At 39.0% G+C, this 13,431-nt stretch overlaps 1 pseudogene; it reads right to left on the bottom strand.

Moving 5' to 3' along the window:
* Positions 1-7,467: 7,467 nt before the first annotated feature.
* LOC110542760 (trifunctional enzyme subunit beta, mitochondrial-like) lies at positions 7,468-11,992 on the bottom strand (annotated as a pseudogene).
* Between the last annotated feature and the right edge of the window lie 1,439 nt (positions 11,993-13,431).

Raw genomic sequence — 13,431 nt, 5'->3', positions numbered from 1 at the left:
GCAGATGGAATTCAGCATGCTTGTGAGCTTTAAGACAGTCTGGCATATTTTGGAAAGGCAATTTAGCAATAAGTAAAAGACATTCTATTTTAAAATACTTCACTAATTTGTAATGTTCCATTAAATGACACAACATAATTTTGGGTCTGGCACTGATGGCCAAGGAGGTCTAAAGGTGATATAGACAGATGGTGATATCTTCCCTTTTTTCAGATATTAAGTTTTATTTTGTAATTATTTATCGTGTGTGGGTTTGTGTGTGTGTGTGCACATACCAAGGTCAGATGACAACTTGTGGGCCTCACTTCTCTCCTTCCAACATGTGGGTACCAGGGATTAAACTCAGGTCATTCGTCTTGGTGGCAAGCACCTTAATCCATCCATCTCAGTCTCCAGAGTTTAGTCACCAAGATAGAAAAATAATCAAAGTACAGAACAGAGAGGAAGCTTTTAGTACAGCAGTTGATATGACCTGGAGAGGACAGGAGCTCCACAAGGACTAAATATATCTGGGCACAGGGGTCTTTTATGAGACTGTTTCTCTAACCAAGGACCATCTATGGATATAACCTAGAACCTATGCTCGGATGTAGCCCATGGTAGCTCAGTATCCAAATGGGTACCCTGATAAGGGGAACAACAACTATTTCTGACATGAACTCAATGGCTGGTTCTTTAACCTCCTCCCCTCAAAGGGAGGAGGATCCCTGCTGGGCCACAGAGGAGGATTTTGCAGCCAGTCCTGAAGATACCTGATAAAACAGGGTCAGATGAAATGGGAGGAAGTTCTCTCCAATCAGTGGACTTGAAAAGGGGCAGGAGATGAGGGAGGATGGAGTTGGGAGGGAATGAGGGAGCTGGATACAGCTGGGATACAAAGTAATAAACTGTAACTAATATTAAAAAAAAAGTCAAAAGAAAAAAAAAAAAGAAGTGTGTACCCAGAGTGAGTCTTCGAGATTTTGGGACAGCATATCTTTTTCTTTTATTATTATTATTAATTTCACTTTATTCACTTTGTATCTCCCCATAAACCCCTCCCTCCTCCCCTCCTGATCCCATGCTCCCTCCCCTTTCTTCACTCATGCCCCTCCCCAAGTACACTGATAGGGGAGGTCCTCTTCTCCTTCCTTTTGATCTTAGTCTATCAGGTCTCATCAGGAGTGGCTGCACTGTCTTCCTCTGTGGCCTGGTTCGCCTTCTCCACCCTCAGGGGGAGGTGATCAAAGAGCAGGCCAATCAGTTTATGTCAGAGGCAGTCTCTTTTCCCATTACTATGTAACCCACTTGGACACTGAACTGTCATGTGCTACATCTGTGCAGGGGTTCTAGTTATCTCCATGAATAGCCCTTGGTTGGAGTATGTGTCTCTGGGAAGTTCCCTGTGTTCAAATTTTCTGGTTTTGTTGGACAGCATATCTTAATGGCAGACAAAAAGACACAAGAGAGATTGGTGACTCCTGGATTAGATCAGAGAATTCCTGGAAGGTGTGGAGTTTATCCCAATAGGGTACACTCCTTTTCTGCTCTTGGGTGGGAATCAGGAATATGTCATGACATTGGATACATAATGTGTATAGCCAAAACCCAATGGTAATTATATGGAAATGCCATTATAAAGAAGCAAAGAAAAATTACCAACCCTCTGGTGATGATTTTAACTAAGGAAGTTTAGGCAGCGTCATGTTTTTCACTCCTTAAGAGTAAGACAACTCTACTCTGGCACTGGCACTAGTCACACTGTCACATGTGTCCGCTTTCACTGTGCTATGTGCCCGGCCTCATTTTGACTACATTTCTTTTAGTAAGTATCTCAGCTATTTTCTATTGCTGTAAAGAGACACTGAGACAAAGACAATTTATTTATAAGAAAAAGTTTATTGGAGGATTGCTGACAGTTTCAGAGGGTTAGCCCATGACCATCATGGAAGGGAGCTTTACAGGTAGGCATGGGACTGGAACAGTAGCTTAGCATTTACATACTTATCTGCAAGCACAAGACTGAGAGAAAAAGCTAACTGAAAGTTCACCTTCAGTGACACATATCCTTCAACAAGGTCACACCCCCGAATCATTTTCAAACAGTAATCTCAACTGGGGACCAAAAATTCAAATACATAAGCCTATGTGTTTTGTGTATATGTGGGATGGAGGATTCTCATTTATACCACTACAGCAAGCACACTGCAATATTTAAAGTAACAAGGGGTTCTTTATATTTACATCTTTAAGTTGTTAAAATTATAAAGTTTTTCAAGCAATTGATGAGGTTTTGTTAGGTAGCATCCAAGTTTGCCTGATTGGGCACTAGGAAATGTTTAAAGTGAAAAAAAATATATTTTAAAATGAGCTATGAAAGGCTGACGTGAACGGAAGAATCTAGGTTTACAAACAGGAATTCTCTTAATTAGACAAAATTTAGTCTTTTCAGCTTGATTGATGAAAAATAAATCAAAGTATGCCACAAAAGAGATGACAAAATATAGTAGATTATGTAATAGACTTAAATTTTTAAATTGAATTTAAACACCAGAAGAAAATTACTTTTAACTTGTAGTTAAAAACCAAGAAAATGTGATTAGCCTCTCCTACACCCAAATGAGGCTCCATCAAATGAGCTTGTATTCTGAAAAACCACGCCAGTCTAAACCTCATGGAGGATGGTACATCTTATGTTTCCAAGAACCACACTAAAAATGACAGAAACTGAAGGCTTACCATTCACCATGCTATCTCCCATGCATGTTGCTAAATGTAGACAGTAAACAATTGGAAACATCACTGTCTCTGCTTTACTGACAACAACTGGGAGCCTATTTCTCTGTTCTGGCCATGGAGACCTACTGGAAGTTGTTGAGGTCTTACTGCTTTCTTTATGAAGGAGCCATATACAAGAAGAGAGCTGTAGATAGTGGCTCTTCACCCTTTCTTCCACCTTAGGAAATGTATACAGCATATAGCAGGCATTTATGATCATGAGGTTTGAAACACAAAACCATGCTTGGTTCATGCCATTTTATTTTGAACCATTGAATTCCTATAACAACCTATGTTTGGATATTCTTATTACTAAATAATATTTTAAGACACTGTTACTTTAGGTTTTGTTGATTTCAGGTCAAAGTCCTCCTTATTGGATTCATCAGATATCAACTGGAATAGCAGTATCAAAACAGTTAAGAAAAAAGGTAAGGAATCCTTTGAGACTTCTCTAAAACTGCAGAACAGCTCCAAGAGAAGTCCCACTAATGTTAGAATCATACTTAGAAGGTTTAAATAAACTGCAAGAACATGGAGGCAACTGGAAAAATGAGTTGTTTTAAGTCTGAATGTGAATGGATTGTTAATTTATACTTATGAATTTTATCACAGACATGGCCTACACTATTGAGCTTATATTCCCTTTCCCTTTTTTATACCATCTTGGTTGCCAATTTATAGCATGATGCCACTCACTTTCAGGACTAACCCTTTTAGTCAGTCCTGTCTGGAAACTCCTCCACAGACACACCCAGAAAATGGGTGTCTCTGATCTCAATGGAGCTTCTGATTTCAGTCGCACTGACCATCAAGATCAATTATCCAGTTCCTTCTAATAATTAGAGAAAAGATAGATTTCTCTGGTCCAAATATATACAAATCAACTAATCAGAACCTAAATCTCAATTGGAGGAAGACCCTTTTCCAAAATGCCCAAAAATCTGAAAACTTGTCCCAAAAGTCATCATGCTCTAAAAATACAGATCACAAAGGTTCTTTTTTCAATTTTTCAAATCACTGGAATTGTGAAGGTTTTAGCTTTATAAGAATTAGTCTTTGCTAGGATTATTAAATACCCAAAGGAAAGATTAACCATGGTCTTTTCTCATGATCAAACTGATCCCATTTAACTTTCCTGCATATATTCTGTGGTATATCCTTGAGGCAAGGGAAAAGCATAAGAAATAGAAAATATATTTCAGATGAGATGGAATGCATGAAAACTGAACTCAACTAAGCCCAGTTAGCCAAAATAGAGAAGCTGGATGACTGCAAGCTGAGCCTAGTGAAGCTTTATATTTTTTTAAATTTGGCTAAAGGCAAAGCCCCTGGCTTAATCATCATTACTGATACCATCAACAGAGAAAGTGTATTGATTTTGGTTTGTCTTTATAAGTAAATTGTCCTTTTATATAAAACTACTGAGTAAGCAAAGTGGAATGGAATATAAACTTTTGTTACATTTGGATTCTCTTCATTCATTGATGAGATCACAGTGTATTTTGAGTTCTGCTAGAAATTCATTGAAAAATGAGTCAATAATAAAGCAAATGGAATAATGAATAGATGCATATCATCAAACATATTCAGGAATGGATATTTCCACTTGCTATAAAGCATTTTTCATAATCTGAGAGGCATTGGGTCACAAATTAATCACCACTTTATTCCCAATCAAATGTGTGTTTCTACCCAGAAATCAATTCTGTCCTCCACTACTTATTCTTTGCAGGGATTCACTCAATTCCATCTATTCTTTTCAATTAAATAGACCTTGAAAAAACAATTCTCAACTTCATATGGAAAAACAAAAAACGCAAAATTGCTAAATCAGCAGTTCATATGGAGGTATCTCTATCTCTGATCTCCACCTGTACTAAAGAGCAATAGTAATAAAAACAGCATGGTACTGGCATTGAAACAGAATGGTGGATCAATGGAATCAAATAGAAGACCCAGAAATAAACCACACACCTACAGATATGTGATTTTTGACAAAGAAGCCAAAACCATTCAATGGAAAAAAAGACAGGATCTTCAACAAATGGTGCTGGTCTTTCTGGATGTCTACATGTAGAAAAATGAAAACAGATCCATATTTATCACCCTGCACAAAACTAAAGTTCAAGTGGATCAAAGACCTAATCAAAAAACAGCCACACTAAATCTGATAGAAGAAAAAGTGGAGAAGAGCCTTGAATACATTGGCACAGGAGACAACTTCCAGAACAAAACACCAACAGCACAGGCTCTAAGATCAACAATCAATAAATGAGACTTCATGAAACTGAAAAACTTCTGTAAAGCAAAGGACATCAGAACAAAAAGATAGCCTACAGAATGGGAGAGTATCTTCACCAACTCTATATCTGACAGAAGGCTAATATCCCGAATATATAAAGAACTCAAGGAGTTAAAAAAGCAACAAATCAAGTACTCCAATTCAAAAATGGGTTACAGAGCTAAACAGAGAATTCTCTATAGAGGAATATCAAATGTTAGAGAAACACTTAAAGATTATCCTTAGTCATCAGGGAAATGCAAATCAAAATGACTATGACATTCCACCTTACACCCTCAGAATGGTTAAGATAAAAAATTCAAGTGACAACACATGCTGGAGAGGATATGCAGAAAGGAAAACCCTCCTCCAATGCTGATAGGAATGTAAACTTGTACAACCACTTTGGAAATCATTCTGGTACTTTTCTCCGACAATTAGTAATAGTGCTTCCTCCAGATCTAGCTATACCAATCCTAGGCATATATCCAAGATACGCTCAAGTACATAACAAGGATATTTGCTCAACCATGTTTGTAACAGTGTTATTCATAATATCCAGAATCTGGAAACAACCCCAGATATCCCTCAACTGAGGAATGGATACACAAATTGTGGTACATTTACACAATGGAATACTATTCAGCAATTAAATAAAAGGAAATCATGAAATTTGCAGGCAAATGATGGCATCTAGAAAAGATCAACCTGACTGAGGTATCTCAGAAGCAGAAAGACACACATGGTATATACTCACTTATAAGTGGATATTAGACATACAATAGGATAAACATACTAAAATCTGTACACCTAAAGAAGCTGAGTAAGGAGGAGAACCCTGGGTAAGATGATCAATCCTCACTCAGAAAGGCAAACAGGACAAATATGGGAAGAGGGAGAAAACAGGAGCCTACCACAGAGGGACTCTAAAAGACTCTACCCAGCAGAGTATCAAAGAATTGCTGTGATTCATAGCCAAACTTTGGGCAGAGTGCTGGGTATCTTATGAAAGAAGGGGGAGATAGAAAGACATGGAGGGGACAGGAGTTCCACAAGGAGAGCAACACAACCAAGAAATCTGAGCCCTGGGGCCTTTTCTGAGACTGATACTCCAACCAAGGATCATGCATGGAGATAACCTAGAACCCCTGCACAGATGTAGCTCATGGCAGCTCAGTATCCAAGTGGGTACCCTAGTAAGGGGAACAGGGAATGACTCTGACATAAACTCAGTGGCTGGCTTTTTGATAACCTCCCCTTGAGGGGGGTGGGTACATCCTCTCTAGGCCACAGAGGAAGATAATGCAACCAGTCCTGATGAGACCTGGTAGTCAGATGGAAGGGGAGGAGGACCTCCCCTATCAGTGGACTAAGAGAGGGGCATTGGAGGAGATCAGTAAGGGAAGGCTGGATTAGGAGGGAATGAGGGAAGGGGCTGCAGCTGGGATACAGAATGAATAAACTCTAATTAATATAAAAAATAAAAGTAATTAAAAATAAAAATAGATAATGTGCTTTCTCTTTAACAGGAAAGAGGACTGCCTTCCTTTTAATTCTTCAGACTCATAAGCATGCCATACTTTTCAGCTACAGCAACAACTCTTTGAGGTGACTGCCAGCATCTATATGCTTTCAGAAAGGAAATGTGCACTGTGGGAAAAGAGAAAAACTTTATCATAAATAGCCCTTTTCAACTGTTTTGTTTTTTGAAAATTTGAAAAGGTTTATAATAGCCAAAATAAAATGTTTTACATGTTACATCAACTGTGAATGTCTTCAATGAAATGAATTTGTTTCAATTAAACAATGGGGGAAGCACATTATTATCAAGCAGGGTATTACTTACATTACTGGTGGTTTCACAACTGACTGAAAAAGTTACAAGTTCTAAATGAGTAACGGTAAAATCTGCCCTTCTCCCACTATTAAAATGCTACAAAGTCTTCTAATAAAAATCTATGTTATTAAGGTCAACCAACAAGGTATCTATGTCTCTAAGCATTTCAGTTTTCAGAGATATTTAGATTATTATTTTTTCTATAATAACTTAATTTAGGCACATCTGTTTGTATGTTAGAAAAAAATGATTATCTCTATGACAGACTGGAACAAGGAGAATCTGCAAATGTTACAATGACGATTCTAAACTCAGCTAACCTCTCTCCAAGCTGCTCCAGCAATTAGTTTTTTTGTGACAAGAGATAACAAGAACTGCATACACATCTGTGAGAGTCTAGAACTTAGAGAGCAGAAGCTGTGATTATCGAAAAGTTCGAACACCGGCAAGGCTTGATCAAAAAATAATTAAGAAGGCCACAAATATTTCCTACCAAGAGCTAGGAACAGCAGGTGTCACTTGGTAGTGAATTGAAATGGCATTGCCCAGTTTGAGTACTGCACATTATCAGCCACCTTCTCTACAGCAGTCATTTGGGGTAAGCTTCCACGATCATAGCATGACCCTGTCCTCCAGCTGCACAGGCAGCCACTAAAGCATACTGGCCTCCATCCTTCCACAGTCTGTTGGCAGTTGTCATGGCCAACCTACAGCCAATAGCTCCAAAAGGGTGTCCCAATGACAGTGATCTGGCTCAGATATTCTATTTATCCAAAAGAAGGTGATCCAACCTTGGCTTTCCTACCCATGTAGTTTTGTGCAAACCAATCAGAATCCAAGGCTTTAAACTTAGCCAAAATTTGACCTGAGAAGGCTTCATGAAATTCAAAATCTTCAATATCATTCATGGTTAATCTTGCCTTTTATATAACTTTTGGAGTAACATATGTCAGTCCGAGTAAAAGCTAATATTTTGGATCCTGGGACACATATATAAAATCCCTCAAGTATGCTTTTGGCTTATAGCCCATGGCGAGAGCTCTGTCCTCTAACATGATTAGCATTACAGAAGCACCATCAGTCAGGAAAGAAGAATTTGCAGCTGTCATTGTGCAATAGGGTTTGATGAATGCACGTTTTAGTTTGGCCATTTGCTCCAGTGAAGAAGGACAAATCCCATTACCTTTGGTAACTGTGTCCTTTCCTGGTATTTTGAAGGGTACAATATCAGAAAGATGTCCTTCATCATGTACCTTCTTGGCCAGACTATGAGAATGTAGTGCATATTCATCCTGTTCCATGCAAGAAAACAGCAAAAGCATCAGCCAGTCAGTAGGTCTGGAGAGTGGCACATAGTCTCATAAGTGGAGAACTCAGCCACTGCAGGGAGATCAAGGGATAGAAAATTCAGTCTGAATTTAGAGAGTAAGGACATGTGCTGGCTCAGAGTCTTGGCTTTATTGAGATCAAACATAATTTTCCTCATTTTTCTTGAATAACAAATAGGGACATCACACACTAACTCAACATGACCAGCCACAATGACATCAGACTGGCCAGAAGCTATCAAACCAACAGCTGTGGCCATGGCTTGGTTTGAAGATATACAAGACATGGTGACAGTGTGAGCAGGAGTCTTGTCAGAGAAGCCAGCTCCAAGGGCAGCCTCTCTACCCACATTATTTGTCTTTACTTCCTGAATAATTGTACTAAAGATGACATAATCAGTAACATACTTTGGAATATTGGTCCAATGCAACCAACATGAAAGTGCAGCTCTAGCCAAGTCATGTGGCATTAGGCCTTTGTACTAAGTACCTGACAGCAGAAATGGAATGTGGACACCTTCCACAAGTACAATATTCTTTATATGGGGTTTTGCTAAAGACTTCTTTGACTTGGTCTGAAGAGCTGGTGCAGATTGTAGTTGAGAACAGCTCAGAGGTCTTATAGAAAATCTAAGGGCCCGTTAGGATGTAGTAGAAAGGTTTTTTTGTTGTTGTTTGGTTGGTTTGGTTTTTTGTTTGGTTTTATGTTTTTTATTTTTTGTTTTTTTTATTTTTAAAAATTTATTGTGGAGAAAGGGGAACCCTCCTCCAGTGTTGGTGGGAATGTAAACTTGTACAACCACTCTGGAAATCAATCTGGCACTTTCTCAGACTACTAGGAATAGCACTTCCTCAAGATCCAGCTATACCACTCCTAGGCATATATACAAAAGAGGCTCAAGTACACAATAAGGACATTTGCTCAACCATGTTTGTAGCAGCTTTATTTGTAATAGCCAGAAGCTGGAAACAGCCCAGATGTCCCTCAACTGAAGAATGGATGCAGAAATTGTGGTACATCTACACAATGGAATATAACTCAGCAATGAAAAATAAGGAGATCATGAAATTTGCATGTAAATGGTGAGATCTGGAAAGGATCATCCTGAGTGAGCTGTCCCAGAAGCAGAAAGACACACATGATATATACTCATTCATACAGACATATAATATAGGATAAACCTACTAAAATCTGTACATCTAAAGAAACTAATCAAGAGAGAAGACCCTGACTAAAATGTTCAATCCTCATCCCGAAAGGCAAAGAGGATGGACATCAGAAGAAGAAAACAGGAAACAAGTTAGGAACTTGCCACAGAGGGCTTCTGAAAGGCTCTGCCCTGCAGACTATCAAAGCAGATGCTGAGACTTATGGCCAACTGTTGGGCAGAGTGCATGGAATCTTACGTAAGAAGTGGGAAATAGTAGGATCTGGAGAGGACAGGAACTCCACAAGGAGAGCAACAGAACCAGAAATTGAACACAGGGGTCTTTCCAGAGACTCATACTCCAACCAAGTACCATGCATGGAGATAACCTAGAACCCCTGCACAGATGTAGCCCATGGTAGTTTAGTGTCCAAGTGGGTTACTTAGTAATGGGAAGAGGGACTGCCTCTTACATAATCTGATTGGCCTGCTCTTTGATCACCTCCTCCTGAAGGGGGAGCAGCCTTACGAGGCCACAGAAGATGACAATGCAGTCACTCCTGAAGAGATCTGATAGACTAAGATCAGAAGGAAGGAGAGGAGGAGCCCCCTATCAGTGGACTTGAGGAGGGGCATGCATGAAGAAGGGGGAGGGGATGAGGGAGGGACTTATGGCAGGATACAAAGTGAATAAAGTGTAATTAATAAAAGTTTTAAAAATATTTATTTATGTTTGTAGCAGCTTTATTTGTAATAGCCAGAACCTGGAAACAACCCAGATGTCCATCAACGGAGGGATGGATACAGAAATTGTGGTATTTTTACACAATGGAATACTACTCAGCAATCAAAAAGGAGGAAATCATAAAATTTGGAGGCAAATGGTGGGCTCTAGAAAAGATCATTCTGAGTGAAGTATCCCAGAAGGAGAAAGACAAACATGGTATATACTTTCTTATATAGACCTACAAGATATGATAAACATAATGAAATCTACATACCTAAAGAAGATAATCAAGAAAGCAGACACAGGCGAAGATGATCAATCCTCATTTAGAAAGACAAATGGGATGTGCATTGAACCTATAACAGGAGTCTACCACAAAAGGCATCTGAACGACTGTACCTACCAGTGTTTCAAAGCAGACACTAAGACTCATAACCAAACCCTCGGCAGAGTGCAGGGAATCATATGAAAGAAGGGGAGTTAGTATGATATGGAAAGGATAGGAGCTCTACAAGGACCAAATGTATCCGGGAACAGGGTCTTTTCTGAGACTGACACTCAACCAAGGACCATCTATGGATATAACCTAGAACTTCTGCTCGGATGTGGCCCGTGGTAGCTCAGTAACCAAGTAGTATTCCAAAGTAAGGGGAACAAGGACTATTTCTAACAGGATCTCAAGGGCAGGCTCTTTGACCTCCCCCCCATGGGAGGAGCATTCCTGTTAGGCCACAGAGGAGGACTTTGCAGCCAGCCCTGAAGATACCTGATAAAACAGGGTCAAATGAAGGGGGAGGAGGTCTTCCCCTATCAGTGGACTTGGAAAGGGGCAGGGAGGAGACCAGGGAGGGAGTGTGGGGTTGGGGAGAGAATGAGGGAGTGGGATACAGCTGGGACACAGAGTTATTAAAATGTAACTAATAAGAAAAATAAAATTTAAAAAAATATTTATTTATTTATTATTTATAGTTCATTTACTTTTTACTTTGTATCCCTGATGTAGCCCCCTTCTTCTTCCCCTCCCAAAATCACACTTTCTCCCTCTTCTCCTCCTATGCTCCTCCGGTTCTCCTCTGCTTCCACCTGACCCTAGCCTATGAGGTCTTATCAGGACTGGCTACATTGTCTTCCTCTGTGGCCCAGTAAGGCTGCTTCCCCATCAGGGGGAGGTGATCAAAGAGCCTGACACTGAGTTCATGTCAGAGACAGTCCGTTTCCCCCTAACTAGGGAACCCACTTGAATACTGAGCTGCCATGAGCTACATCTGAGCAGGTTTTCTAGGTTACCTCCATGCATGGTCCTTGGTTGAGTACCAGTCTCAGAAAAGGCCACTGTGCCCAGATTTTTAGGTTGTGTTGTTCTCCTTGTGGAGCTCCTGTCTACTGCAGGTCTTTCTATCTACCCCTTCTTTTTTTGTCATCTAATTATTTAATGAGGAGGTAACCTATCTCCCCCTTCTTTCATAAATTTCTTCTCACTCTATCCAGAGTTTGGTTACAAGCCTCAGCCTCTGCTTTGATACACTGCTGGGTAGAGTTTTTCAGTGGCCCTATGTGGTAGGCTCTTGTCCTGTTCCCTGTTTTTTCCCTCTTCCAATGTCCATCCTGTTTGCCTTTCTAAGTGAGGATTGATCATCTTGCTCAGGGTCCTCCTTCTTGCTTAGCTTCTTTAGTTGTACAGATTTAAGTATGATTATCTTATACTATATGTCTAATATCCCCTTATGAGTGAGTATATACCAAGTGTGTTTTTCTGCTTTTAGGATACCTCACTCAGAATGATATTTTCTAGATCTCATCATTTGCCTGCAAATTCCATAATTTCCTTTTTAATTGCTGGGTAGTATTCCATTGTGTAAATATACCATAATTTCTGTATCCATTCCAAGTGGAAGCCAAGATGGTAGTCATTTTGAAAACTCAGAGTCTGTGAAAGCTGCTACTCCCAACAAGGTCAAGTCCAGTGTAATAGTTTTCTTTATACTGTTTTTTTTTTTCTTTCAAATCAGTCCTTAACATTTTAAGTATATGTAAAGACACAGAGCAATTGTATCTTTCCCTTAATTACAGGAAATTCAAAACATAAATCTATGATTTTGTTGATTTTAAATATTGATCTAGTGTGTTCATAGACAGAAGTATACAGATAGGTATCATGTATATTGTAACTCCCACAAAGATACTGAAATATCAACTAACTTTGTATTTACACTACTGGATGTCTTATATCTTTCTTACCTATAACTAATTCATCCATTTACTCAAAATGTTTATTAATAACCTACTATGTTCTGGGCACTGTAATTGTTAATGAAACAAATAAGTTACCAACAAAATCTACAAATTTCATATTTTGTTAGATCTATCAAGGAAATTTTTAATTTAAAAACATTTTCATAAATGACTAGTTCCTATTTGTCTATACTACACTGGTATAATCTAAAACCATGCATTTATGCTCTAAAAATTGTTCTAGTTGATACAAAAAACTTTAAAGTCCCTCAATAAATAACCTCAATAAAAAACCATGATGTGTTTAACAGCCAAGAGTGCTGTGGGAAATGAAGAAGAAGATAGATCAAAGTAAGGTATTCCCAGATGTAAGGAAGGATGGTTGTTGTATTATGTAGCCCAGTCCACCAAAATCTTTATTGAAAACATTGATGTGGACAGAGACTAGAAGGAAATGTGGGTGTTGGCCACACAGTTCTCTATCTTACTGTTACTGACAGAGACTAGTAAAAATATCTGAGGTGCGATCTTGCCTAGTTTTTCATGGGCATTGCTAAGGCTGGATCAGAAGAGGTAACAATGTCAACAAAAGCAGGCACACCATAGGGAGACTTGTAGACATCATGAAGGAATACATTGGCTTTACCTGCAAGTGAATTAGCTAGGCACTAGAAGTTCTGGAGCAGAGTAGTAAGTTCTGCTATGATCTCACTTACTTCTATCACCATGGTTTCACCATTCACATTGGAGTTCTGGGGCTGCATAGCGATGATAGGAAAGGGAAAACAGTCTGGCACTGCTATAATCCAAGAAAAATGGTTGCACCAGTGAGGTATCAGTGAGAGCATTAAGAAACATTAACTGCTGCCATCTGGGTATATTTTGTACAGACAACAGTTTAATTAGATATTGACAATGCTAAATACACAGGAAGGATATTAAAAATTCCTACCTTATAAATTAAGAAACTAGAATTCCTAGAGGTTGTGGCTTGCCTGAGTTTGTACTACTAACCTTGTAGGAGAAATAAGATAGACTCTGGCAGCTTCCCATTAGTTTAATGCTTTCTCTCTGTTATACAATACCTTTTCATATATATATTAGACCATATAATAACT

The sequence above is a fragment of the Meriones unguiculatus genome, chromosome X (assembly GCF_030254825.1).
Source record: "Meriones unguiculatus strain TT.TT164.6M chromosome X, Bangor_MerUng_6.1, whole genome shotgun sequence".
Classification (NCBI taxonomy): domain Eukaryota; kingdom Metazoa; phylum Chordata; class Mammalia; order Rodentia; family Muridae; genus Meriones; species Meriones unguiculatus.
The sequence above is the reverse complement of the archived record's forward strand: the minus strand, read 5'-3'. Positions and strand labels throughout refer to the sequence as shown.